The following is a 26,146-nucleotide window of genomic DNA, read 5'->3' on the forward strand; positions in this document are numbered from 1 at the left end:
TTAGCAAGAACATTCTTACCGAGAGCAATGCGTTTAGTTTTGGAATTGTTTGATACTCATTTATTCGTTGTCACCATGTCATTAGTGAAGATTCTCTCCACAGTTTCATAATCACTTCTGGTTTATTGTAATTTAGGTAAAACTTCTGCATTTATTATTACTGCATTTAGCAGAATGTAAGCCTCCAATCCTTCCTTTATTGATCCCACTTTGGCTCAGTAGGAGACATCACTGGCTTTAACCCCATGAAACTGTTGTGTGAGAGACCTTCGGCTTGCTCAGTGAAAAGATTTTGAAAGCTTTCACATGATGTGCAGAGAAGACGCAGGCTTTAGTCAGACTGCTGATTTTCACGTTCTGCCACGGATGGGTCTAAACAGAGTTACTACCTTTACCCGTGTGTTTCTGCCAAGCTGGGAAATGGAAAGAAACCCTCCATGCAGCGGCCTTGGATCATGCAGAGGGAGTGTCTTTGGTTGAATCAGCTTTTCCTCTCTGAACCCCCTACACCTCTCATTTTCTCTCCCTCGCTCACAATGAGCCTGTTAGTCCTGCGAGATCCGAGTCGTAGTAAACAAGCAGTGACATTCGCATGCTATCTGTAGAGGAAAAGGGACCAGAATTTAAATATTGATTTGATGCAATGTGAGACAAAGATTCCGGCTCCTCTTGTGTTCTTCTTTTAGAGGCTTTTTATAGCTGTTGTTTGTGTATTTTTAGTTATTGTTCAGCAAATCAGACTTTACCGAAAAAGACGGTTTGTTGAAGCTCACTGTGTGTTCGTGCTCCTGTGCTTCAGTTCAGCATTACGTGATGCTCAGGATGAAATATCATCTCCTGTTGGACTCGGCTGCCCACTCAGGTAACCATCAGGTGAGCGGCGTTGACTCGCAGATCCAGGCTTCTGTTGATGTTTATAGAGCCGATCAAGCCAGACTAATGGAAGACGGACTGGTGGCACTGCTGGTAGATTCAGGTCTAGAGTGTTGATCCCTCTCCAACTACAATTTAGCCCACTCTGAAAAATATAGTCGAGTCAAACACCTATGTAAAGTTTTAACTGTAGATTAACAAGAGGCCAAATGTGGATGAAAAGTAAAAAACAGACTTTTTTTTTTTTACCTCCAGACTGTGACCTTTTTTCTGAGTGAGAGTTAAAGTTTCACATGGTTACTGTACATTTCTGTGAATGTTGTGGTGATGCCCTTTGATTACATTTAAATCAAAGGTTGTTCCTGAATGGACGGTGTATGCTATCATGCCATCATAGGAACTATCCATTCTACTGGAAGGAAAGCAGCTCAGTAATATTTATGTGAAACCGCAGTAAACACACGCACTCTGTGGAAACACATGCACATTCTGTGTGTTAACTGAAAACCGTTTCTCTCTCACCCATCAGTGACAGGTCTCCAGTAAAGGCCTTGTGAAGAGTACGTGTTAGCCCAGCACGATCTCTCTCTATCTCACCAAGGCTAAAAATACCACCATCCCTCTGCTAGACTTAGACAGAGAGAAGGAGGGAGGAGGAGTGGAGGAGGTGGGGATGACAGGATGAGAGTGAGAAAACAACAATCAGAGCAAGAGAAAGGGGCGAGGAGATGGACGGAGGAAGAGCAGAGGTGTAGGGGAGGAAAAGAAAACAAGCCATTAATAATTTACCTGCAGGACACTTTGAGTTCGACCTTTAGTTCTGGCCAGCAAAGAACAAAGCCTTGTGCTGAATGTTGTACAGTGTTGGGAAACTCTTTTCACATGAGCTGACTGCTGTGTATTGACTGTAAGGCTGCGCCCACGGCCAGTCGAACAGCCAGGTGTGCTCAGGTGCTTAGTGGGCGTTTTCAAACCCAAAATAGCTCTGTGGCTTGTATTATTTTTTTAAAGGTACCAGTGAGAAGATGACATAATCTTACAAAGCCATATTAAGTAAAACATGCATGGGTTGGAAGCTGACAAATGCAGCACAGCCGTGCACTTTTGAAGTTATTGAGAAAAAAAATTGCTCCTTTATTACATTACAAAGTAATTTGACAGGAATGTGTGCAGGCTTGCTAACATTGAATATTTTAAAATTTCATTCCACTCTGTAGGTATTGATGGATTACGGTGGCCATTTCTATTTTGGATCTGGTTCCAAGTGTTCAAAATACTTCTTTTTTCATTACTTCCAGCCTCGCTTTGACACCTCAGGCGTCTAAAAGAACAAAAAAAACAGCCCATGTATATACACTGATCAACCACAGCATAAAAACCACTGACAGGTGAAGTGAATAACATTGATTACCTCTTTACAACGTTACCTGTCACGTCGTAGGATGTATTAGGCAGCAAGAGAACAGCTAGCTGTTGAAGGTGATTTGTTGGAAGCAGGAAAAATGAGCAGCATCAGGATTTGAGGGACTTTTACAGGGACCACATTGCAATGGTGAGATGACTTGATCAGAGCATCTCCACATCAGCAGGTCTTGTATGGCATTTCTGGTATGCAGTAGTTGGTACCTACCAAAGTGGTCCAAGGCAGCACCATGTCACGGTGAACTAGAGACATGGTTATGGGTACCCAAGGTGCACTGATGCATGTAGGGAATGAAGGTCTATGTGGTCCACTGAGGAGATACTGCAGCACAAATTGCTGACGACCCTATTGCTGACTGTGATAGTACACAGTAGTCACAGTATGATGCATATGGGGCTGCATCGCAGAAGAGTGTCCATGCTGACCATCGACCAGGATTCTAAAATGGACACATGAACAGCAGAACTGGACCACGGAGCAAAGGAAGAAGGTGGCTTGGTGTGGTGAATTGTGTTTTCATTGACATAATGTGGACAGCTCGTTGTTCACTTGGGGAAGAGATGCCAGCAGAATGCCACGTGATGCTGTAGACAATGTGCTGCTGGGAAACTTTGTGTCCTGGCATTTACGTGGATATTGCTTTGACTTGTAGTCTCTACCTCAACATTGCTGCAGACCTCGTACACCCATTCATGGCAACCACTGTCCCTCACTGCAGTGGCCTTTTTCAGCAGGATAATGCTCCCCGCTACACCGCAGAAAATGTTGAGGAATGATATTGGGAACACGACAAAGAGTTCAAGGTGTTGACGTGGCCTCCAAATTCCACAGATCTCCATCGAATTGAGGCCTCAACAGGTGAAAGCTGTTTTGGTGCAAAAAGAGGGGAACCCTATTGTTGTGGCGGATCGTTGTAAATGTCTGTTATCTCAACATTACAGCTGTGAAAGAGATACAAGGCTGCCATTAAACATAATGAAGTGTGGATGCACAAAAACTATCAGTTGAATCAAGTGAAATCCGTCATCTTGAGTAAGAACTTGCCCTTCAACTTTCTACCACCGGTACCAATGCACTAAGTGCACCTTTTAAGCTACATCGTTTTTTAAAACGTGTAATGTGTTCTGTACTGCACCAGCTAAAATGCAAACAGTACTCAAAGATCTCCTCATTCACTATAAAAGAAACTACCTTGAAAGATCTGATTAGCAATTAACAGGATTCTGCAGCTTCAGAACGGGATTCAGATTCACTAAAAAGTCGTCTGTAGGTTTAAGCTGTAGAAAAAATACACTCTGAGCAATGAGGAGGAGGCAGCTTCAAACAAGTACTTTGTTTTATCATATTTTCATGCATGATGCAAAAGAAAAGAGAAGTAGAAATGAGTCAAAGGTAGAAAATAAACCTGTGAACAAGACGTCAATCTCACATAAAGTCTCCCAACTTTTGACAAAGGAGGCAGGTGCTTGTGTAAAAACAGTCACATACAGGATAAAGTCCCAGTTTTATGTCCTCCCAGCTTCAGAAATAATCTCTGTGCACACTAACATGCCTTAAAATCACATGACTGTTCACTTCCACTGGAAATATTGGTGCCAGTGTAAACAAGGAAGCAGGGTGTTGGTTGCGTAGTTGAAGAAAATAGTACAGAGCTAAAGCAGCCATGGTTCCAAGCACAGACAACAAGGTGAGCAATGCCTGTAATTCAGACAGATGACAAATTAAAGGAAAAACCTGCATAAAATGTCTTATTAAGGTGTCGGACCTTTACATGCAAGAGCAGCTTCAGTGCACCTTGGCATTGATTCTTCAAGTGTACTGACCTCTTTATTAGTTGCATTATCTTTCAGCACTTTTTTTTTGTCAGTTTAGCATTTTCAAAAACAAACAGGATTGGACTTTGTCATCAATCTTGACAAAACACAAGCAAACAGGTGTGAAACAAGAAACAGTGAGGCTTGTATCTGTTAGATGAAGACTTTCTGCTGTCTCCTGAAAGCATTTTGCCGGACAGGAACTCAGCTTTACAGTCCAACTATTGCACAGAACACACTGTCTGGATGACAGTTTGTGCAGAATCATGCGTTGGTGAACCAGGAAACTGGTTGTAAAGCTAACAAGCTGACAAGTCCATGTTTGCCATTCCTGATTTTGTTCTTTGCATCGCTGCCTGCTGTATACGTGTCCCTCTGACACCTAATTTCTCAGAAACACACACATATGTTCAGCTGTGCCTGGCCAGGACTAATTTGTGACTGTTCTGCATTTAACCTTTGTGCTGACACACTTCAGCTGCACAAAAGAACAGAAATGTAGCCTGAGGAGGTAAAGAGGAGGAGGTTGGGCAACTTGTTGCTGTGCGATTATTGTGCTATGGCAAACGCTGTGCAGTGTGTGTGTGTGTGAGTTTGTATTTATCAACTAAACAAACTGAGGTCTCGGGTAAGGGTTAGAGACACAATGACGCTGCGCAAAACACAGAAAAAAGAAGGCAGGAAGGGGGACGTGGGGAGGGTTTTTTTGGTTTTAGTGCCACGGGGGGATTGAGGATTCGAAGCAGCAGAAGAGCAGGCAATGCAGTTGACATTGTTAAATTTCAAGTGTTTTTTGAACAGTCCATTTACCTTGTAACCTTAAACCCTGGGGTAACACTGAGGCCTCTCTGCCTCAGGCAAGGTGTTACAGACCATTTTTACTACCGCAGCTTACTCAGAGTGCTCTGGTTTATCCTGGAACCTTTCACTGATTATTGTTGGTTTAGGAAGATTGTGCCTTTTTCTCATATGGTGTTTAATGTCCATGTTGCATATAAAATAAGAAACTTGAGCAACATTTTAACGCTCACAGCTTTGACACAAATTGTAGCTGAAGTTCACAGAGAAAGCACGACATGAGGTGCATTTAAAGTCCTCTCACACCTTCACCCCCATCATCAGCCTTCCTGAATGCAGGACTGACACAAAGCAACCTACTGCTCCTCCATCTGACCCAAGAATACCTTAGAAATGGCTAAATGGGGAAAAAATAAGAGAGGCAGCTGATGGATGCTTTGATAGAAAGATGGCTAGAGGTGAAAGATGATCCAAATAACTGAGACGCTGAAGGTGTTTTAATGGCCTCAGTTATCCAAGTGCTTTTTGGATGAGCTTGTGTCACTGGATAGTTTGCAAAATTAGTTTGACACCATCTGTGAGCAAAAAAAAAAAAAAAAAAAAAATACAAGACAATACAAAATCGAAACCAGTTTCCAAAAAACACACTCTTTTACTCTTTTCTAACTCGGTATTGAACCAAAAGTTTCCTATGTAATAAAAGCTGCTGAGATTTCCTGAATGCTAAAGAAAAATGCTTTGGTGCATTTCTTTTTCTTCTTTAGCCTCAGAAGAAAAGTGACATTTTTACATTGTGGCACTGGTGAAAGAACTTGTCCCATTTGTCAATCAGCAACAAGTTTGACAATCATTGAAAGTCATTTATGTTGGAAACTGCCAAACATTTTCTTACTCCAGCTCCAGTAAAAATGTGCTTCTTTTCAATGTGATTTCACTGGAAATTGAACATATGTGACATCACCTGACCCTAATGAGCATTTCTCACTATTACTTTTAATAGTACATCTGAGAGTTCATTTTGGGGCAGCCAGAGAATTTCTGACGTGATTGATCAAACATTTGCCAGACTATTTTTCACTTAATTAGAAAGAACTGTCATTTGCGGAGCTTTGTGCAAGTCGGCATCACTTATAATGCCTCACAGTTGAGAGTAAATCGAGTTCAATTCTTGTATTTTCCTAACCTTCTCATTTCTCCTTCATATCTCTCCTTGATGTCAGAAGGTTTTTCCGTCAAAACAACCCGCTACTCCATCAAGGTCACAGAAAAGTCGTGAGGAATCTTTCTACTTGCACCTTCTGTAAAGCCCATGAAACATTTGTCCATTACAACTGAATGAAATTGTATGAAATATTTAAACTCACACTCTAAACAACAGAAAATAAAACATTAAGGAACCTAAAGGGTACAGCCTGACACATTCTATATTTTAGACCAAAACCAACACCACATTATTTTATACCCTGTCTGACTCTCTGCTTCAAATGTGTTGGCTCCAGTTGGAGATGCAGATTACGCCTGTCAGGCCACAAGTTGAAAGTTTTTGCTGAAAAATCTTCCATGAGGGTGAATATATTATGTTTTGCTTTGAGGTAAAGCAGTTTTCTTATTTTTGCCACAGGTAAATGTGTATGTCTGAACAGCATTCTAATTTATGTCTGCACAGTAAGAGTCAGGATAAAAAATATGCCAATTCCACTACAGGAGAGACCTGATGTTCTCTGCAGTTAGGTTGGAAAAAAAAGCTTAAAAGCTTGTTGAGAAAATAAGTTGGAAAATATCTGAAATCGTCAAAAAACGGATATTGTTAATTGAGATTTTTGTTACTAATAAAAGAGCAATCTAAAATTCTAAAACCATAGCAAACATTTCATTTGTTGGGGCTATTTTCAGCTTTGGATTTGGTGCTTTACTGAGTATTTCTGGCATCCGGATGGTGTTGGTGGGTCTGACTGAAAATAAACTGCCTGCATCATAGTGAAGGAAATTGTCAGTCTGTGCAAAAGTGTAGCTCATTATTGCGGTATAATAGTTTTAGTGCACCAGTAGGGGCACATAGGAACAAAATATATCACATTTTGGCTGTGGGGACTTGATAATGAGATTAAATCATTGTTGGATTTTTCCTTTAAGTCCAGCTGGCACGTTTTATTTTCTGGGTGGAGAGCTGCGTCTGAGCAGGCAAAGTCCGCTACAGGTGGAAGGTGGCTGCACGCCTCTGCTCCGTCTACACTTCATCTGCACACGTTTGTGAGATCCGCAGCTCTCATGAGGACGTGTGCTGTTGTTGTGTGTGCATGCGCCTGCATGTGCCTTGTTATCGCAGTCAGGTGGATGGAGGAGCAGGGTGGAGGCGACTGTGCTGTGGATGTGGGGAGAATAGAACAACAGGGAGCTTCTTCAGTAACCGTAGCTGTTAATTAATCAAACACACACACATATACATATATATATATATATATACACGCGTAGGGATGAAGCAGCTATAGAAAAACACACACTCCACTCGGCCCAGTCTCCTTACAAGAGGCTTGAAGCCATTCTGCTTACCGTTGCCAGTCATGCCGACTCTCTGCTCGCTCTATTTGCAGAGCTGCCCCTCCCCTCTCTGATGCTATGATCTAACTGCAGCCTCCTCCCCCTTGGTGGACACACACTTACTCTCTACACTCACATGCCTGCACACCAGGCACACTGGCAGCGTGTGGGGCGTGTCTCTGCTGCTGGGTTGTGAGTATTAATGTGTATGGTGTTTTGATCAAGTGCCACCACACCAGCATGGACTTGTGGCCCCTTGTGTCAGAGCTGCCATGATGTGCAATCCCCGAGGAGAAGCTGTAGATCATCTGTTTGAGAAAAGCAGAGGAAAAGCACTGAAATGCACAAAAAGAAAACAGCCTCCTCTATTTCATTTTTGAAAAAAAATTTTTTGGTCCTTTCTCATCATTTGAATAAACATGCAGGCAAGGGGGACGTCTGCTAGGACAAAGGTGGGAGTGAATAATAATAATAATAATAATAATAATAATAATAATAATAATAATAATAATAAATGACAAAAAAACAAGCATAAAGTGGAAAAAAAACCCTAGCAGCAAAGGCCAGTTTCAGATCTTTACTGTCAAATTCTCAGAGTGGGTCAAAGTTCCTCCAGCAGCCAGAGACGCGTTCTGATTGGCTGCTGAAAGGTGAAATTAAAACCACGGTAAACTTTTGACCTCGCAGGAACAGGGGAGAGGAACGCCCATCGCTGTAACGAGAGCGAGCTTCCTCCTCCTCCTCCTCCTCAGCACCGCTCTCCCTGCAACCCACCCTCCTTTCGTCCTCCCCCTTTCCTCTCTCTACGCAACTCGCCCCTTCCTCCTCCTTTCGTTCTCTGTTAGTCTCCCTCTTGTTTTTGCTCTCTTTCAGTCCATCTCTCCTTTTCAAACCTCCCCCTCTATCTCCAGCTCTCCTTTGCTGTCTCTCTCTTTTTGCCCCCCCCATGAATCTGCTGCATATAGCCTGATGAGAGGGAGGGATGGAGCAGGAAAGAGCTGGGGGAAGGGTATAGAGAGGGAGGAGACAGCCGGAGAGGGGGGATGGGAGCAGGAGTCGGAGGTAGAGAAGCAGCAGAAGAAGAAGAAGAAGACAGTGTGAGAGGGGCAGGGGGAATGCATCCTGCTCCCCGTTACAGAAGAAGAAAATCTACAGAGGAGTGAATGTATAAATAGACATGTAACTGTGGCTCTGACTAAGATCTGCTGAGCAGCAGGGCGGGGAGAGCCCATTTTTACTGCTAATGGTTTCTCTCATTACACATCAAACGGCTGGGGGGTGTGTGTGTGTGCGCGAGTGTGTGTTTGTGTGCAGAGGGCCGATTTTAAGTGATTTCATGAGCCAACTAAAAGAGCAGCCCACTCTCCGGCTGCTTTGATGCCGCATGCGTGGACGCAGATGCACGGGCTCGCAGCTGCATCCAGTGATTAGCCATTTCGTAACAGCACAGCGTGGCGGTGGAGCAGCGTCTTGATTGTCGCCGCCGCCGCACTCGAGCAGACAATCGAGGTTTTCCAGAAGTTCCTGTGCAGCACACACGTGTGAAAACAGTCCGTCATCGCTGAGGCGGCGCAATCCAGAGCGCTGTCAGTTTTCAGATTTTAATGCGATTGAAGTAATCCTTTTTGGTTGGGATTAAAACTTGAGTTGAAGGGGTTACCAGTGAGGGAAAAGGTGTGAGTCGGTCGTCTAGGATGAGCGGAAGGCAGGAGAGGAAAAAAGCTGAGACATTTTTTTTTTTTTTTTTGCTTTCCTGCCAGTAGGAAAAAAAACGGTGAGCTAAGAGAGGAGGCTGTGGATGTTATTGAGTTAGCCAGACAGCCGGAGACAGGGAGGGAGGGAGAACAGTGGGAGCTGAGAGACTGACTCGATAGACGAGGGCTGCTCTGCCTGCTCCTGCGGCACAGTGGGCACCATATGGTCTTATAATATATGGAGCACACGTCAACTTTCTCCTGCCTCCCTAAATCTTCGCTCCTCTTTCCCTTTCTTCGCCGCCTTCACCCCCCCAACTCTCTCCCCTTCCTTTCCAAGTCTTACCAGCCAATTACTTCACCCAAGAGACAGCCCATTAGATAAAAAACACACAAACACGCACACACAGGCTCACCATGCATCCCATTAGGTGAGGAGCGCCCCACTGACACGCACCATCTTCAAGATAAGAGGCACCTCTAACAAACATTTGGCTCTCCGCACACAAACACACAGTCAGATAAGGGCCCCCATCCCCCTCTAATGGGAAGGAAGATTGATACCGACAGAAAAGAGAGATTTCTCAAGATGTCGCTCTGCCCCTGCTTAGCTCCTTCTGCTTTAAATATTTAAAGCAACCACGTTTTTTTTCCTTCTTTCCTCCCCTTCATTGTGTTATCACGGAATTGTTGATTTTCTTTGATGCCGGCGCAACTTTGCCGAGCACACAGAGCGGCGGCGGCGGCAGCCAAGGCGGCAAATGAGTGGATACCTGAGCGTGCAGTTGATGTGTGCTGACAGTGATGTGTATGGGAGTGAATACAAGTTGATTTGTGATTGGGGAGTGCAACGGAGGGGTTGCTTTCTCCCGCACGCCGTCGTCTGGTTTCAAGGTGTGTCGGCTGCTCTGTGACCGATTGTGTAATTGTTTGTGGGTGGCTATGCATGTTGCCATGCAGTTTCCCTGCCTCTCCGGCATGTGCTTTTGTCTGTGGGAGTGATGGATGGCAGGCAGGCAGCTAATGTGATTTAGATGCTCAACCAGGAGTGTGTGCAGTGCGTGTGTGCGTGCGCGTCCCATCCACGTGTGTGCAGCTGAATCTGCAGTGTGTGTTTGTGTATCTACCTCCCTTTTCCTCCACTCCTCTTTCACTCTCTCTCTCCTCTTCCTCCACCCCTCCCACCCGCTATCGTTTTTTTTTTTTTCCCCTTATGCTGTGCAGTTTTTGGACTCTGAGCAAATAAATAGCGGGAGGAGGGTGTTTACGTGGTGAATCTGCTCCCTCACTGTCGCCACGGAGAGCCGAGTGCGTGAGAAAGGATACGGGAGGAAGGTGGAGGTGCAGGAGAAGATGGTGTACTCTCACCAAGACCACACTGATGGGTTATTGTGAGCCAATTATGTCTCATTGCCGCTAAAGAAAGTCTCACAGCTCATTCACTCGCACGCACACTCCAACACATTCACTTGCATCTCTGGGACGGAGTATTCTTTATCGTGGCAACTTGGAAGAGCTCCAGTTTTCTCTGCATGTAATTACCTTGTGAGGAAAACACCGTTACAGTCACATACCGTTCTTTTACCCCAACTCCACCCTCATTTTTTTATTCTCTCAGCTCTTCCAACGTTCATTTATTGTATCCTGCTCTTGATCTTGCGCTACCTTTGTACACAAACCTACATTTAATACAAACATGTTCGACCGCTCGCACCTGACTTGAAGCGGGTTAATTCCTTTTTGTCACCATTTACACTATATCCAGGTCATCTGGTGTCCGCAAACAGCAGTGAAAGAACTCTGATCCTTTATTTGAGCAAAAGTGGCAATACGTCACTGTGAAAATACTCTCTTATAAATATAAGTACTGCACTTAAAATCTTCTTAAAGTAAGAGCACAGGTTGTTAGTGAAGTATGAGAAGTACACTGTAAAAAATGTTTGTAGAAAGAACAGAAAAATATACTTTAATAGCATAGATTTGTCCTGTTTTGTTAAATAAACTATTGTAATCAGGGAAAGAAGAATTAACTGACCTTACAACTGTAAAAAAAAAAAATAAAAAAAATTCAGTGTCCACAACAAAAATCTAGAAACCAAAGCTGACTAAGGTAAATAGCTAAATGACATCTGATTTTTTTTTTTTTAAATAATTGTTGTTTTTTTTCATAGTTTTTGAATGTAGCAGTAGTCCACAGTTTTTTTTAAACATAGTGTTTCTGGCTCCCTTGCTGCCAGATATTAACTTTTTTTTTTTTTTTTAAGAATTGTCTTGTACAGTGTACTGATTCTGCAAAAAGGGACATTTTTGTTTATTTATTTATTGGATTACTTCCACTGACTGATTATGATGTAAGCAAAATTTTGTGGTTGTGGCTGATTAATTCATGTGAAGCAGATTTTAACAACTCTATAGACTGTTCTAATCCATAACAATGTATCATTTAAGTAGCTTATCGTGTGTTTAAAAGACATTTACTAGCAAAGTAGCTAAATAATCTGTTAAATGTAGCAGAGTAAAGCAAAGTACCTCTGTTGTTAAAGTAGAATACTGAATTAAATGCACTCTATTACTTTCTATCATAGCACAAGTATGTGTCCTTGCTTGACAGAAAATGTAAGAACTGTACAACAAAGATCATTCTAAATGGGTTTCATCTTTAGGGTTTGTCACTGGAGATTCAGCAGTAATTCTGTAAATCAGCTGTAACAATGAAATAATGCCGTAGTTGTCATAGAAAGAGATATTTATTTCATAGTGAAGCAGGGCAGCATCCAGACTTGGGTTAGTCTGAGTTCAGGATTCCAAAATGGGTTCACACCGGCCTCAGACACAAGTTTATCCCAGGACACTGCTTCACAGTGAAAGATGTCTGTGCTGAGCTGCACATTAAAACTGTTGATACCACTACCAATTTTATGATCTGTCCTTTTGCCTGAAGTGTTTTAAGAGTGCATGAGTTTTACAGCTACTCTAAAATGCTCTTTAAAACCTTCTCAAAACAAGAAGACAGGATGATGAGATAATACCAGCTCCCTTTATTTTGGTTTTACGGGGTAAAATATTTGGATTATGTAAATGTCAAAAGTATGAATCTCAATCCTTTCCGATGAAAAGCCAAACATTATCTTATAGACCCATTTGTCTGTGGTGTCAGCCATGCAGGAAGTATTAATTGTAGCAGAGGCAGAGATGCCTATCTGATCACCAGCAGCAGCGTCAGGAGCCCAGAAAGCAAAACTGAGAGGAGAAGTCAGCGAGTGCAAGTTAGCACAGATGTAAACTGTCCGGTTTTCTTCCATTTACGCTGCGGCTGAATGCTGGAGACTCCAGTTGGGGCAAATTGCTCTGCAAATAGACAAAACACTGCTCAGAGATTATATATATATATATTTTTTTTAAATTGTAATTATTAGGGCTGTCAAAATGAACGCGGTAACACGGATTAATCCATCATCATGATTAATATGATTAAAAATTTTCACGCAATTAAGCCATCTGCAGCACAGAATCACTCAAAATCTCTGAAACGTCTCTGGCAACGCATTTCAGGCAGTTTGTTCAAGTAGAACCACCATCACGCATGCCGTCGCACATATGGGCAGTTGATCCGGTAGTGACAGAACCAAGCAACTCAAAATAGAAGACGCTGAACAGCACCTTGGTCCTGTCGGTGGGAAATTTGAATACAAAAAACCCCAAGACGGAACAGTCGACTGGTTTAATACTGTATTGTAATGTATTTCTGAAAAATGTTTCATTCTTATATTTAAGTCTTTATCAATGTTATATTGTTCAGTTTCTGTTGAACCTTTACTTATTGGATGACCAAACTGGCAACTGTGTGTCACAATAGTAAATTTCTTGCAATGGATGGAAACCAGAGGAGGATAGTTGCCATGGCAGCAGATTAACAATCAAGGGTGTGTTTGGAGAAGGAGGGGAGTGTCTTGTTGATAGACCCGTTCTGCTAATTAGAATGAATCCATACAACAATATCACTGAGAGGTCTAATTTTTTTCCCACCTCATTTTAAATTCTTTTCACAGTAGTTAACTGAAAGCAGGTGACAACTGTTTTTTTTCTTTGTCTACCCCATGAAGTCTGTAACCAGGTAATTTACGCTCTGTGATGACTAGAATGTTTTCAGGTATTTTACCCAAGCTGCAGTCATTCATCGCTCTTAGATATGACAGCCATGCCTCTTGGTTCATTGCTAATTAACTCACAGAAATGGTCCTCTGTGTTATGATAATGCACTGCCCCTGCATAATTGATGGCTTCCAATGAGGCGTTTTATTTCACCTTGTTCCGTGTTTGACTATGCAGCCATGTTCAACTGTTGTGTGTCAAACTCTAAATTACATATCCTCATAACACACATTTACAAAGTTGCGTGGAGTTTTCCTTCCAGTTCAGCTGAAGGTGACTAAATGAGGACACTGGAGTTTTCCTGTCTTTATCTTATCAGGGCTGTTTGTCGGCTGCAGACGCACAAGAATGCATCCATACTTTCATAAAGCGGCTCCTCTCTGCACACATGTGGAGCACATGGCTCAAAAGAAATAGCCGGAGCTGCTGTTAACAACAAGCACTGTTATGCTTGTCAGGCTTTGATTGAAATGCAAGATTACAGTTCTGCGACGCTTTTTAATGATCTCTGTCAACTCTGATTTACGGTGATACTGTGCAGCTCACGTTCTTGCAGGTAACTTAGATCTACACACAAACACAACGTCAGCTACTAAAACTGAGAGCAACTTGTGCACTTTTATTATAGGTTCATGTAATTTTGACAAAGAAAAATAAGCGATATAGTACTGTGTGACATATTAAAGGGAAAACTCTGACCTGATGAATGTGGAAACACAGATGCTTCCATTCAACACTAACGCTGCTCTGGTGACTTTTGGAGACTTCATGTTGATTTAATTTGTCAGCCATCTGTATATGTCAGCAGTAGCATGACAGCATAACCTAACACACGAAAATAAAGAAGAAAGTGAAGCTGAAGAACTCTGTGATGCAAAGCAGGGTGGTGTTTCCTCCTGCGAGTTCTTTATTTCCGTTTCTGGACACCTCAGAATATATTATAGCACTGACACATGGTCGCTAACTGAAAGGAAAAAAAAATGGAGCTGTTGCTGAATCTTACAACTAAATTTTTTAAGTTTGTAGTTACTTTAACTCCCATTCAAGTCACTTTTCACCCTTGATTGTGTGTCTTTTTCTAATCTAAAATTCTCATGAACACTTGCCACACAAGCACAAACATGTATGCCACATGCACATGCTTTAAGACACTTTTCATGTGTGTTAGTCCCAGTTCGCTTTTGGTTCAACATGCGTATCTTGACTTTTTCACTGGCTAGAGACTCACAGTAGAGCCTTTACGTCAGTGTATACATCTGCTCAAACATCAGTTTCATTATGAGACTTTCTCTAAGTTTCTGTCAAGAATGACAGTTCAAAGAGACACAATGTCTTTCCCACGCGCCACAACACACTTTAAATATTGTTGACGAAAGCACTTCTTGTTCTATATCAGCAAAGTTTTTTTTTTTTTTTTTTGCTACTCTTGAACCAGTTTTTCTGACTGAATGTCGGTTTCAGTTTAGGTACCGACTCCAAACCAGCCCATCAACTGTGTGTTGATAAAGCGATAACAATTTGAGCTAAATGCTAATTTCACCACGTGAACATGCTGACTGTGACAATGCTAACATGATTATGTTAATTAGCAAGGGGTTGTTTTCAGTCTTAGTTTAGCATATTAGTATTCTAACATTTGCCAATTAGCACAGAAAGCAGCTGAGGCTGATGGGAATGTCATTAGTTTTGAAAATATTTGCTCATAAACGAAAGCACTAAAGGTCTGACAATGCTGTGACAGTTTATCTTGAAAGGATCGAATATTAACAGATATTGACACACAATTTCAAGGAAACCTTCAAATAGTTATGTTAAAATTTTAGTCGGGACTAAAGAAGTTGCCTGACTAACACTGTTTAACTCCTACTGCTGTGCTAAATGTTGTAAACGAACATAGCAGCTCCAGTGTTAGCCGAACTGCACCTTTATTATTTCTGTATTTTTTGGAACTGACAGGGATAAAGAAGACTTTGGCAAACAAAACCAAAGACTCAGTTTTCTCAGTTGATGCTGTTCAGTCGCAGACAACTAAGTTCATCAGCAGAAATAACAGAAATAAAGCAGCTCAGGATTAGTGATGCGTGAGTGAAGTGATCCCCTGATTTTTTTCATCTTCAAACATGGTCTTACGGTATTTATACCCAGTAAATTCTAAGAGAAGAAAATTGCATTTTTTATTACACGGAGTGTCAGCCTGTACTCAAAACAGATGTTGCACCGTAAAGTCATTTTAAAGTGGCCTTGAGCTATTACAAGAACCTGATCCAATCATTTTTCTTTCATTCTTTTTACAGTTGTTTCTTTACAATAGTTTATCCGTCTTGTGAGTTCATTTAGCTGTCTAACAGCTGATTAATTATTAGTGTTAGGGTTAATTAAATGTTTAACGCTTCACACTGTAACACGGCACACTGAGCTGTGAGTTGGGTTTTCTCTACCTTCTTGGAAAGGATGACTCATGCAGACGCCTGTTTCTTTTTTTGAATATGTAAATGCATGTTTGAAGGCAGCCTACAGCAGACACACCCTGGATGGCTGGATGAGTTTTAGTTTTAGACCTGCTTGGCCTATTTCTGCCCTGAGCCAGATGCTTTTCCTCTGCTTTTCTTCATCCTCCACCCCCTCTTATCCCTCTGTGAAGTGTGAAGTTTGAAGCGGCGGGCTCTGTGCTATGATAGCAGTAATTGGTCTAAAGATGGAAAGTTCACTCTCACTTTGTCGCTGAACTAAGGAGCAATTTGTTTCCAGTGAGTGTTTCTGTTAGCGAGGCTAGTTAAGAACAATATAGCACCAAAGCGCCATTTAACAACAGTGAGAAAAGGGGTGTGGATGATGGGGACAGTGGAGAGACTGACACTTTTTGTTCGAGGTGAATAGCAGCGTTCGTTTTTAGCCGAGAATGGCTCCCCTCTTTGGTACCCCCTCGTCTGTGGAGGCGAGCTTTGGACTCAGAGTTTTTTATTAGCCTCTGTGGTCTGATTTGTTTAAGAGTAGGCAAGGTGCCAAGATGTGGCTTGGCTCGTATTTTGCTCCAGTGTGAGTGCCGGGTTTGTTGGAGGGGGACTGGGCGAAGCAAAACTAAAGTCACCCAGAGTACAACCCCACACACACACACACACACACACACACACACACACACACACACTTTCACACAATGTACTTTTATGCATCGCTGTTGTGTATGCTGACGAGTGCGCACAATTTCCTTCACAGCCATTACAGAAGATAGACACAGAGAGAAAAATCGTGTCATGAAAAAGTAAGATGGGTTGAAGTGAGGGAGGAGAATAAAGCTCAAAGAAACAACTCTGCCTGAATTTCCTCTGTCTCTATCAGGCGCCTGGAGATGTTTCGTAAAGATCCTTTTTGGCTGGACATGAATGTTTTTAAGGGTCTGCTAAAGACTCACCTGTGACTCAGTTTCCAAAAACAGATTCTCTAGCCTTAGATATCGAGAAATTTCTCAAAGTATATTTTACCTCTCCCCTTTACTTGTTACTAGTATCTGGCAATGGACAAAACATTCAGATAATGTTTCTTCATAGCCTTACCATTGATTTTGTAAAAATCAGACAACAATAAATTGACTCAGTATTTGTTTTTTCACATCTACACTAATACCATTCAAGCCTCCCATTTGCTCTGTGTAAACACAACTTGCAGTTCAGCCGAAAAGTAGCAGAATTTTTCCATGTGACTGTTGGCTGAGTCACTGATGGCTTCTTGTTTGTGCAGAAGAGTGCAGTATTTTTAGTTGTTTTTACAGAATCTGATTTGGCTTATTATTACCAAATTTTCAATGACATGTAGGATGAAGTGATTTTGATGAAATATCACGATCTTAAGCTGAGCTCTGATACATTTTTCTGACATAGCCACACGTGATTAGTTCAAAGACTGTCAGAAAGTTGAAAGTCAGATAATTGTTCCTGTTTTTATAGCTTGTTGCTCTTATAGTCTAATTTTTGCATTAGAAAAGATAGCATGTCTTTCAAGCTCGTGTATGTTATTTTTTATGGTTCAGAGAGTTAACTAGACACGCAGCACTGTAACCATCTGCTCAATCTAAAAGAGGGTGATTTAATGTAAATCTTTAAGTTTTAGGTATTTACAACTTCACTTAATTGCATATGTTTGGAGCTAAACTTAATCAGATTTGATAAGAGATTGGAAAGGATTGGGCTTCAGTAAGAAGATTTCATACTGGATTCAAACTCAGTAAAATGTTATTGAGCCTTAAGGCCTAGCGTTGCTGCATTAGGTTTTGATCATAGTTTTGTGCAAAGGCTGGCTTTAGCGCCGCAGGAAGATTTTTCTTAAGTCTTGCTTAACCTCTCTTAGTAAAGTTGTTTTTTTTTCACAACTGGCCAACTACATTTTTTTTACCCTACCTTTGTTGTTCTCTTTTTTGGAAAACCTTTGAGTTATGTTTCAGAAACTGGTATAAGCCCTGCATCAAAAAAATGACAAGCTCTGATTAGTTCAAATGAGGTTTATCCATTGACATGATGATGCTTTCATTGAATGCAGTTGGCTCTAGTGAAATTGTAATGCAGCGTCGTCCAAACACACTGCTATGAAGAAAATCTCGTAGCATGAATTTCAACGTCAGCTATTTACCTTGAGATCAAAGCATCAAAATGTGGAATTTTCTCTTCCATTGTTAGAATGTTTCTCCTGAATCTGAAGTTTGATGGTTAGTCAGAACCTTCTCTCCAGCACCCTGGAAGAAACATGCTTTTGGTGGGTGATGGACTCTTCCAGCGATGTCCTTTGGTCTCTGATCCTGTTTGAGATATTCATGGGGAGTGTCCCATCTGGGAACCTCATAGTCGGTTCTCCAGTTTGTCTTCAGATGACGTGGTTCTGTTGGTTTCATCAGACTGTGGCCTTGGTGAGCTCTGGGGTGGTTTGCAGCTGGGATGAGAGCCAGCATCTCCAAATCGGAGGCTGTGGTATTCTGGTGGAAACTGGTGGATTGCTCTCTCTGAGTTGGGGATTAGCTGCCGCCTTAAGTGGAGGAGTTTAAGTATCTCAGGATCTTGTTCACAAGTGAAGTGAAAATGGAGCATTAGATGGACCGACTGATTGGTGCAGCATCAGCAGTAATGTGGGTGCTGTACTGGAGCATCGTAGTGAAGAAGCAGCTGATTCAGAAGGCAAAGTTCTCAATTTACGGGTCAGTCTAAATTCCAAGCCTCACCTATGGTCATGAATGACCGAAAGGATGAAATCGCCAAATTGAGTTTCCTCTATAGGGTAGTTGGGCTCAGCCTTGGAGAAAGGGTGAGGAGCTTTGACATCCTGAGGGAGTAGAGTTGTTGCTCCTTCATGTCGAAAGAAACCAGCCAATTTGGTTTGGGCGTCTGATTAGGATGCCTCCTGGGAGACTTCTTTTGGAGGTTTTCCAGGCTTATTCAACTGGGAGGAGACCTCAGGGTCGACCCAGAACTAACTTAAGGGAACTACAAGTCTCATTTTGCCTGTGAACCTTTGGATCCCTCAGGAGAAGCTGAAAAACACTGCTGTGAGAGGCACATCTGGAAGACCCTGCTTAGCCTGAAAAACAATCCCGGCTAAGCAGAAGTAAATGGATGGATTTCAGAATGTAAGGACGTTTTTTTTCCTAAGCACCTATGTATCCTGATTCTAAAGGGGTCCAGGTATGGTCCTGTGCTGTTGCCAAAGTATGGATGGTGTTTTTGTTAGTATTTCTTGGATCTTAATAGGTCTGAGTAGTTTCTTCAAGATTTTTTTAAACTTTGGGTTTGGGCATGTTTTTCATGGGCCTGTTTAGAATATTGTCTGAGATTTAAAACCCCATCAGAAGCTCCATTATCCACAATAGATGTTTTTTTTTCGTTAACAGTCTGCTGGCCTCAGATCTACTTCACAAAGATCACACACTGACTGATTGGCCTCACAGAATCCAGATTGTAGTGGACTTTGTTGGCAAGAGGAAAATGTCTCTCGCACAGCAACGTGACTCTCAGTTTTCTTCCTGGTTCAGCTGAAGGTGACAGATGGAGACGTGTGTGCGGTTTTACCATCTTGAGCTTATCAGGGCTGTTTGTTGGCTGCGTGCAGTTTTATGGTCGTCACTAAAACACAAACTGAGAAAGTGTCTGTTATTTCATGTTGTCTTTCTGGTAAGTCTGGATTAAAAGAGAGACACAACACAATGGCTCAGTGACAGAGCAATAATCATACAGCACTGATGTGTACTGTATGTTGATTTTCAGTTTGAGGGCCACTAACATCAGCGGTGGAAAGTTTGATGTAGATCACTATTCATAGTCGCTGGAAACTTTTCTTTCTTCTTCTCAGCTGCCCAGAATTGGTTGATTAGCGTATTAGAGCTACTAATTCAACATAAGGTTGCATTTTTAAACTATTGTTTCAGGAATTTTTCTCTTTCAGTCAACATGTACTGCAGGTTTGACTGAATTTCTGACATTTTTCAAACATTATTAGCCATTTTAATAGAGATCTGACTGTCACTAGCTTTGAGTTTCAGTGCAACATAAGGCGACATATAGGAACAAAGAAGAGGTCCAGTAAACAATGATTCATCATCCGTGAGTTCTACAGTATTAGTGTAACACAGAAAGAGGAAGAAATCTCAAAAGTCACACCAAACTGACCGCTGAGTTAAATCAGCTTCTCTGACAGTCCCTTCTGCATACACGGCTTTGAAATGCAGATTTGTCGCGGAGATAGTATCTGTGCAGTAAATATCAGCTCCTCTCTGCTGCTCATGATATACTGCACAGTTCAAGTTGGTGAAGTTAACAGCCTCTGTATAAGCACAGTAAACCGTGAACTCTGGCTGCATCTTTATTGCATCTTTAAGCTGATTTTGCTTTAACAAGAGGAAGATGCCGCCGTGTAAGATATTAATTGTGTTGCTCAAATGCATTGATGAAAGACGAGCAAGCACGCATTCATACGGTACAAGGTTGAAGGCTTGTTTAGCTCTCTGGTGATGAGTAATTGAAGAGAGCGAGGAGATAAACAGACACGTGTTCAGAGGAGAGCGGACTGTAGAAAGGCCTCTGCGACTGCGAGCTTAAGATTTCTCCATTGACTCGGCATCTTAAGCTCATTCACACCGCTTTTATATTCAAGGCTTTACACCGGTATGAGCAGCGCCACATGCCGTTAACTACCATTTTATTCACTCCGGTTTTCATGGCTGTGTCAAAGTGAGTACAAAGAGCAGTAATGATCACACTGAAGGCCCTCTTGTCCCCGCTTGTGAACAGCACACTCTTTTTTCTTAACTTTTGCACAAAAAAATATAGTCAGTCTTTGTCATCACTGAGCTATAAATTCTCCCTACTTAAACAGTCATTCTCTGCCTCTATTTTTCTCCCCTTTCAATTAATAGGAAACACATCGGTTGAAGGAGGGTCTTTGTTGGTGTGTGAGAGTCCATACATCACCTAAACTAGAGCACCCACCCCTCCTCTTGCCTCGCAACACACACATATACACACCGACAGCCCCCATCTGCTCCCAATCACGGGTGCAGCCAGCGGTCAGGTCGCTGACAGTGAGCAGCATACAGACATGTGCTAACACACATGTAAGGATACACAACACAGGCAACGCTAGGCATGAGATCAGCCCAACAAACACACGCTTTCATTCACGCCGAACTAGTTGTAAACATGCCCTCTGACGCTACGCTCTCAGCATCCACTTCATAAAAACGAAAGTAAACCTACTTCCCATCTCACACACACACACACACACACACACACACACACACACACACACACACACACACACACACACGCACATACATCGAGGCACAGTGACAGATGAACATGAGACATCCTGGTGGCGAGCTTCACTGATGACAGGGTGTCATGGAAACGCCCTGCATTCTCCATGGTTACGCACTGTTTACCCCTACGGGATACTCTCTTGTGATTGTTCAGACAGAACGCTTGAGCTTCTGCAACAATTCAGAGTGGGCAAAACACACACACACACACACACACACGCATACACACACACACACACACACACACACACACACACATTGTTTCTTATCAGGATCTAAATGGACACAAATTAGCCTATTATGTGCTTTTGGGATTAGAGCGGTGATTTAGCCTAATAGTCTGTTTTTGCAGTCTTGCGCTGAGTCCGTACAGCACAGGAGATATTTGCCAATAAAGGCTTGACGTTTAAATCCACTCGTATGGATCTGCTGCACTCGTTTAGTGGAAGAGATGTGGAAGCACTTTCTTTTACCTTTTATAGTTAGAGCGGAATTGTGGATCACATGCTGGCGTCACTTTCAGGTTTCAACCATTTGGCTTCCTGTAAAACTTGTGTCTCAACATCCCTTTTTTGTGTGTGTGTGTGTTTTTGGTTTGGCTGTGGGAGTGGTCTGTGTGTTAATGCAAATACACAGGAGCTGCAGTGTGTTTGCTCTGTACGCGTGCACCCGTAATGAAGACAAAAGCTTATAGCAAGGCTCAGGATCCCTCATTAAGCTGTTAATGCTGCTTCCTGTGCATGTGTCTTCAGGCTGCTGATTAATAATGCTGCTTGTTGTTCATTAATATAATGAACGTGCACTGTTGAGGATGATTGCTAAACTTTTTTTTGGTGTGTGTTTTTTTTTCTCTGCCTCTAGATTCCATTGACCAGCCCACATCGGACCACACCCCCAGAGAGAGGGGAGGGGGCATCAGATCGTCCATCGTCTTGGCGCCGTCGCAAGGTGGGCTAACATCCCGTATGGTTGGCATGGTAACGGCCTGCTGGGTTTAGGTTGAGCGGTTTGTAGGAGACAGTTTCTTGTTGTTGCCACACTCTTGCAACATCCTCCTGACCTGAGCACTGAAATGCGGAGAATACTGTGTGTTTTCTGAAGCAAATGTTTTATGGAGGTGTTGGTTTTTTTTTTTGTGTTTGAGGTTTGGATCTTGGAAGGTAGAATAGTTTTGAAAAAAGACTGGTGGTGATGGTGGTGGTGATGAGGGAAGCAAAGACGATTGGGAGGACGATTTTCAGGCAGATGACAAAATGAAGAGTGCGAAGACAGCAGAGAGACAGGAGGAGAAATCAAATTATTCTTTGTGCTCTACCTGCCACAGAGGCTGAAAGAGAGCATTAATCTTTTACCTCTGTCTGCAGGTGACGACAACAACACACACATATACACACTCCCACATGAGCGCACCCAGACTTAACCAAACCACATTCTCTCTTTCGTTCACGTGCATTCTCACATACGTGCTTCTGCAAACGTGCTGGCTTTGCACAGATAGTAGGAGTGACTGGGTGAGAGAAGGAGGAAGAGGGAGAGTCCAGTTGTTCATGGGGAGGGAGATACTGGTCCTGAACAGGAGGTAAACCTCAGAGCTTGAAGATGAGGAGGGGCAGGTGGTTGTAGGATTCTTCCACAATAAGTTCACAGTAAGAAAGTACTTGTGAGGTGAGTGGCAGTTGGGGTGCTTTGAATCATCAGTCCAAGAGTTACATTTGATTTATTATAAAGTTCAGTTAATGATGACCTGAATCTACATTCAAAACTGACACAATATAAACCTAAAGCAGTTTATCCAGAAAACCCTCCTGTTTCTTTGCAATATTTTGGATTCATATCATTTATTTAATACTTCAAGACACTATTGGTCACATACTCATACAGTATAACCAGTGAAATGCAAAGTGACTGTTCCTCAAGACTGTGCAATAATAATAAGACATAAAAGATTTAAAAAACATATATATATAAAGAAATATATAAATATATATATATATATATATATATATATATATATATATATATATATAAAAAACATATATATATAAAGAAACACATAAATAATGAACAGGTAGAGACTGTGCTGTAATTTTAATGGTATTTTGATATTGTACTTTTAGATCCCTGAATGACTTGATCAAAGATGCAACCTCAGCTATGTTGTTGCATTCAAGGTCAATAAAACTCTCTGAAATCTTAACAACCAGTGGTATTATTTAAAGAAAACGCTGCAATAGGAAGCTGGGAAAACTTTGCTAAACTTACGTCTGAGTTAGACAAAGTTCAAATCCACAAATCTGAACTCGCATCTGATCAGGCATCGATCTGGAGCCATGTTTTTTAGGATAGACTGGTGGTTCATAGTGACAGCAGCTGCAGCTGTCGTCCTGTCACCAGTGTGGGTTTACATGGCCAGACCGGGCCGTGTGCCTCTATTTTGCCAACAGAGATTTATGAAAGCGCGGTGGGCAGGAGGGGGAGGCTGTTTGCAACATCCAGCCCCTCTAACTCTGTCACCTTCCCTCTCCCTCCCTGCTCTCCCTTCCTGTCTGCTCCTCCCTCTCACCGCTAACAACAGTCCTCACACTGCCCAAACCTCTTGCCTTCATGGTCTTATCACCCCCAATAAAGGAAGGATGGAAAAACATCCATAGAAAGTTTATTGGCAACCAGCATTTGAATGATGGTGAATAACTATATTCAACCCAACACTATTTTAGACACATTTCTAGCTTCTAAATAGATTTTTCTGTCTCAACCTTGATGCTCTCTTGTGCACAGCAACCTCTAAAAGTTTCACCTGGACCCTGAATTTAAGCTTTAACATTGACTGAATCCTGTCAGGGGGAATCCCAAGACGTTCAGACAGGAATTATTATGCACAGAAATGAAGTACAAGGCAGATTAACATCGATCAAGGCTGTATTTGTTGTTGCTCATTTTTTCCTGTTCGCTCAGCGTCTGGAACCCAGTAACTCTTTCCGACTCATTCTTGTTTGTTGCTTTGTTTTTTCCCCTCCACTGTGACTCATACTGTCGTGGGAGGTCTGTCGTCTCTCCGCTTTGTTTTCCGTCTCCCCCAAACCTGAATTTTTTGCTTTTGTTCTTTTTTTTTTTTAAATTCTGCTCATGTAGTGTTCATGTGTGGAACTCACCAGTGATACTGAAGTGGTCCACATCGTATTGCACACATTTTTATTGTTTACGCTGAAACACAACAAAAACATACTTATTTCCGGAATTTGGCTCCTCAGTGCAAAAACCATGAAGACTTCAAGAATTAAGTGGCTATGTTAACCGTATCCACACAAAACTCTCTTCTTCATCCCAAATACTTAAAGCTGAATTTCAGAAAACAAATATCTGATTGGTATCCATGAAATACATTTCCTAAGGTCCAGAATGGCAGCAGGCATGTAAAGTTTCCCAATGCTGCTCCAGCTTTGGTTGAGAGTTTTCAGCTCTGTGAAACACAGATAGAAAGTTCACATGCATCCAATTTATACAAACTGTGACAACTGTGTTCCTCTGGGTGTTATCAGTAGAGGAGCTAAAATAAAACATTTATCACGGGCGTACCAGAAGACCAACATTCATTCAAACCCCATTGCATCTCTTATGGTGTGTCCACAGTGAGGACGCTTCATCCTGTGGAGAGCATGATTGTGGTCACTGTCAGGAAATCTGTCTATTTCAGACATGCACCTCATAAAATTAATTTGATTGCAGCTTTAAATCTTGGTCTCCTGTGTGGAATAACCTCACTTTCTCAGTCTTATTAGGTCGGGTGCAACTCAGATTTAAATGCCGGGAGATAAGTGTAAAGGCTGAAGCACGAAAAAGTGAAAAGGTTCACAGATAGAAATTAAAGACACGTCTTGTTTGCCTTTTTAAGATCACCGAAATAAATGTATCACCTCCTCACCTAAAAGAAAATTAAATTAGCTTCATAAATCATGTAATACTGTGAATTAGAAGTTGTGGAAGAGATTCATATCATGATGGATTAATCTATGAAAATGGTTTTTACCTCTTGCAATGTGGGACAAAATAGGTAAAAGGGGGAAAAAATAGTCACACAGTGATAATAGCCAGTGTTGACACAGAAACTATGACTAAACAGGAAGAAACTTGGACTTTGGGACACATATTATGACATGTGACCCAATTATGACATTGACTTAAGTTTGACGGCTGATGAAAGCGAGTTTGATTGGTTGATGTTTGCAGTCCAGAGAAAAAATTGTTCAGTGTGGTGTTAATTTCTCTGCCCATCATAGTTAAGATTATTTAGAATGATTGTGATATATACTGTACAACATTTGCCATGTTTCTGTGGCATATTCCACAGCGTAAATTGAAGTATTGCATCAGAAACGGTAGCTGGTAGTAACAAAATCAGGAAAACTTCTTGACTTTCACAGTACACTTTCTACAGTCACCTGAGGTGGTTTTTTACTTTTACGAAAAAGAGTTAAGAGGCATGAGATGGAGATGCTTTTTCTGAAAAGTTCTGACATAGTAAACAACTCAAATGATTGACTGGTTGTTTCCGCTTCTTTTGCTGTCTTCATTTCTGGACAACATGAAACATGACCAATACCAGCTGACATGACAGAATTATTACAACTTTGCCTAACTGAATACAATTCCTGAAGACTTCACACCAGATTTTCTTGGAGTTATCTTTCTCTTCTTCTTCTTCTTCAAGGTTATTTGGCAGTTGGTATACAGCAGTGTTTTATTTCTGTCTTCTTTTCTCTTTCTGCTCTCTTTATTACGGCCTTATGGATCGTTTGTACACCACCACCTTCTGATGACCCTGCGCATCCTAGTTTATTTGCTCCAAAACAATTAATGAATAGAAACCTAATTTTATTTGGTAAGTTATCCTCAAATTTTCTTGATGTTTGTATGGAAAATCAGCTGCCAGCAAGAGAAATAAGGATTTTTTTAGTAAGAAATAGCAAAAAAAAAAATTGAGTCAATGTTCAGTGAGCCTGAAAAAGTATTACATCAGTTAATAGAACTGCTGAGCACCTATGTAAAGATTATGGAGTTTTCT

The 26,146-nt window shown here is 41.7% G+C and overlaps 1 protein-coding gene across 2 annotated transcripts in view; it reads left to right on the top strand.

Annotated features, from left to right (window-relative positions):
* Positions 1-26,146, top strand: part of LOC111574181 (nuclear receptor coactivator 3-like) — a 68,692-nt gene that overhangs the window by 15,634 nt on the left and 26,912 nt on the right. For both annotated transcript variants that reach the window (XM_023278618.3, XM_055013030.1), the window contains exon 2: positions 21,946-22,032. The gene's annotated coding sequence lies outside the window, so the exon portion shown is untranslated. The remainder of the gene's footprint in view (positions 1-21,945; positions 22,033-26,146) is intronic.

This window comes from Amphiprion ocellaris, chromosome 8 (genome assembly GCF_022539595.1).
Source record: "Amphiprion ocellaris isolate individual 3 ecotype Okinawa chromosome 8, ASM2253959v1, whole genome shotgun sequence".
Classification (NCBI taxonomy): Eukaryota; Metazoa; Chordata; class Actinopteri; family Pomacentridae; genus Amphiprion; species Amphiprion ocellaris.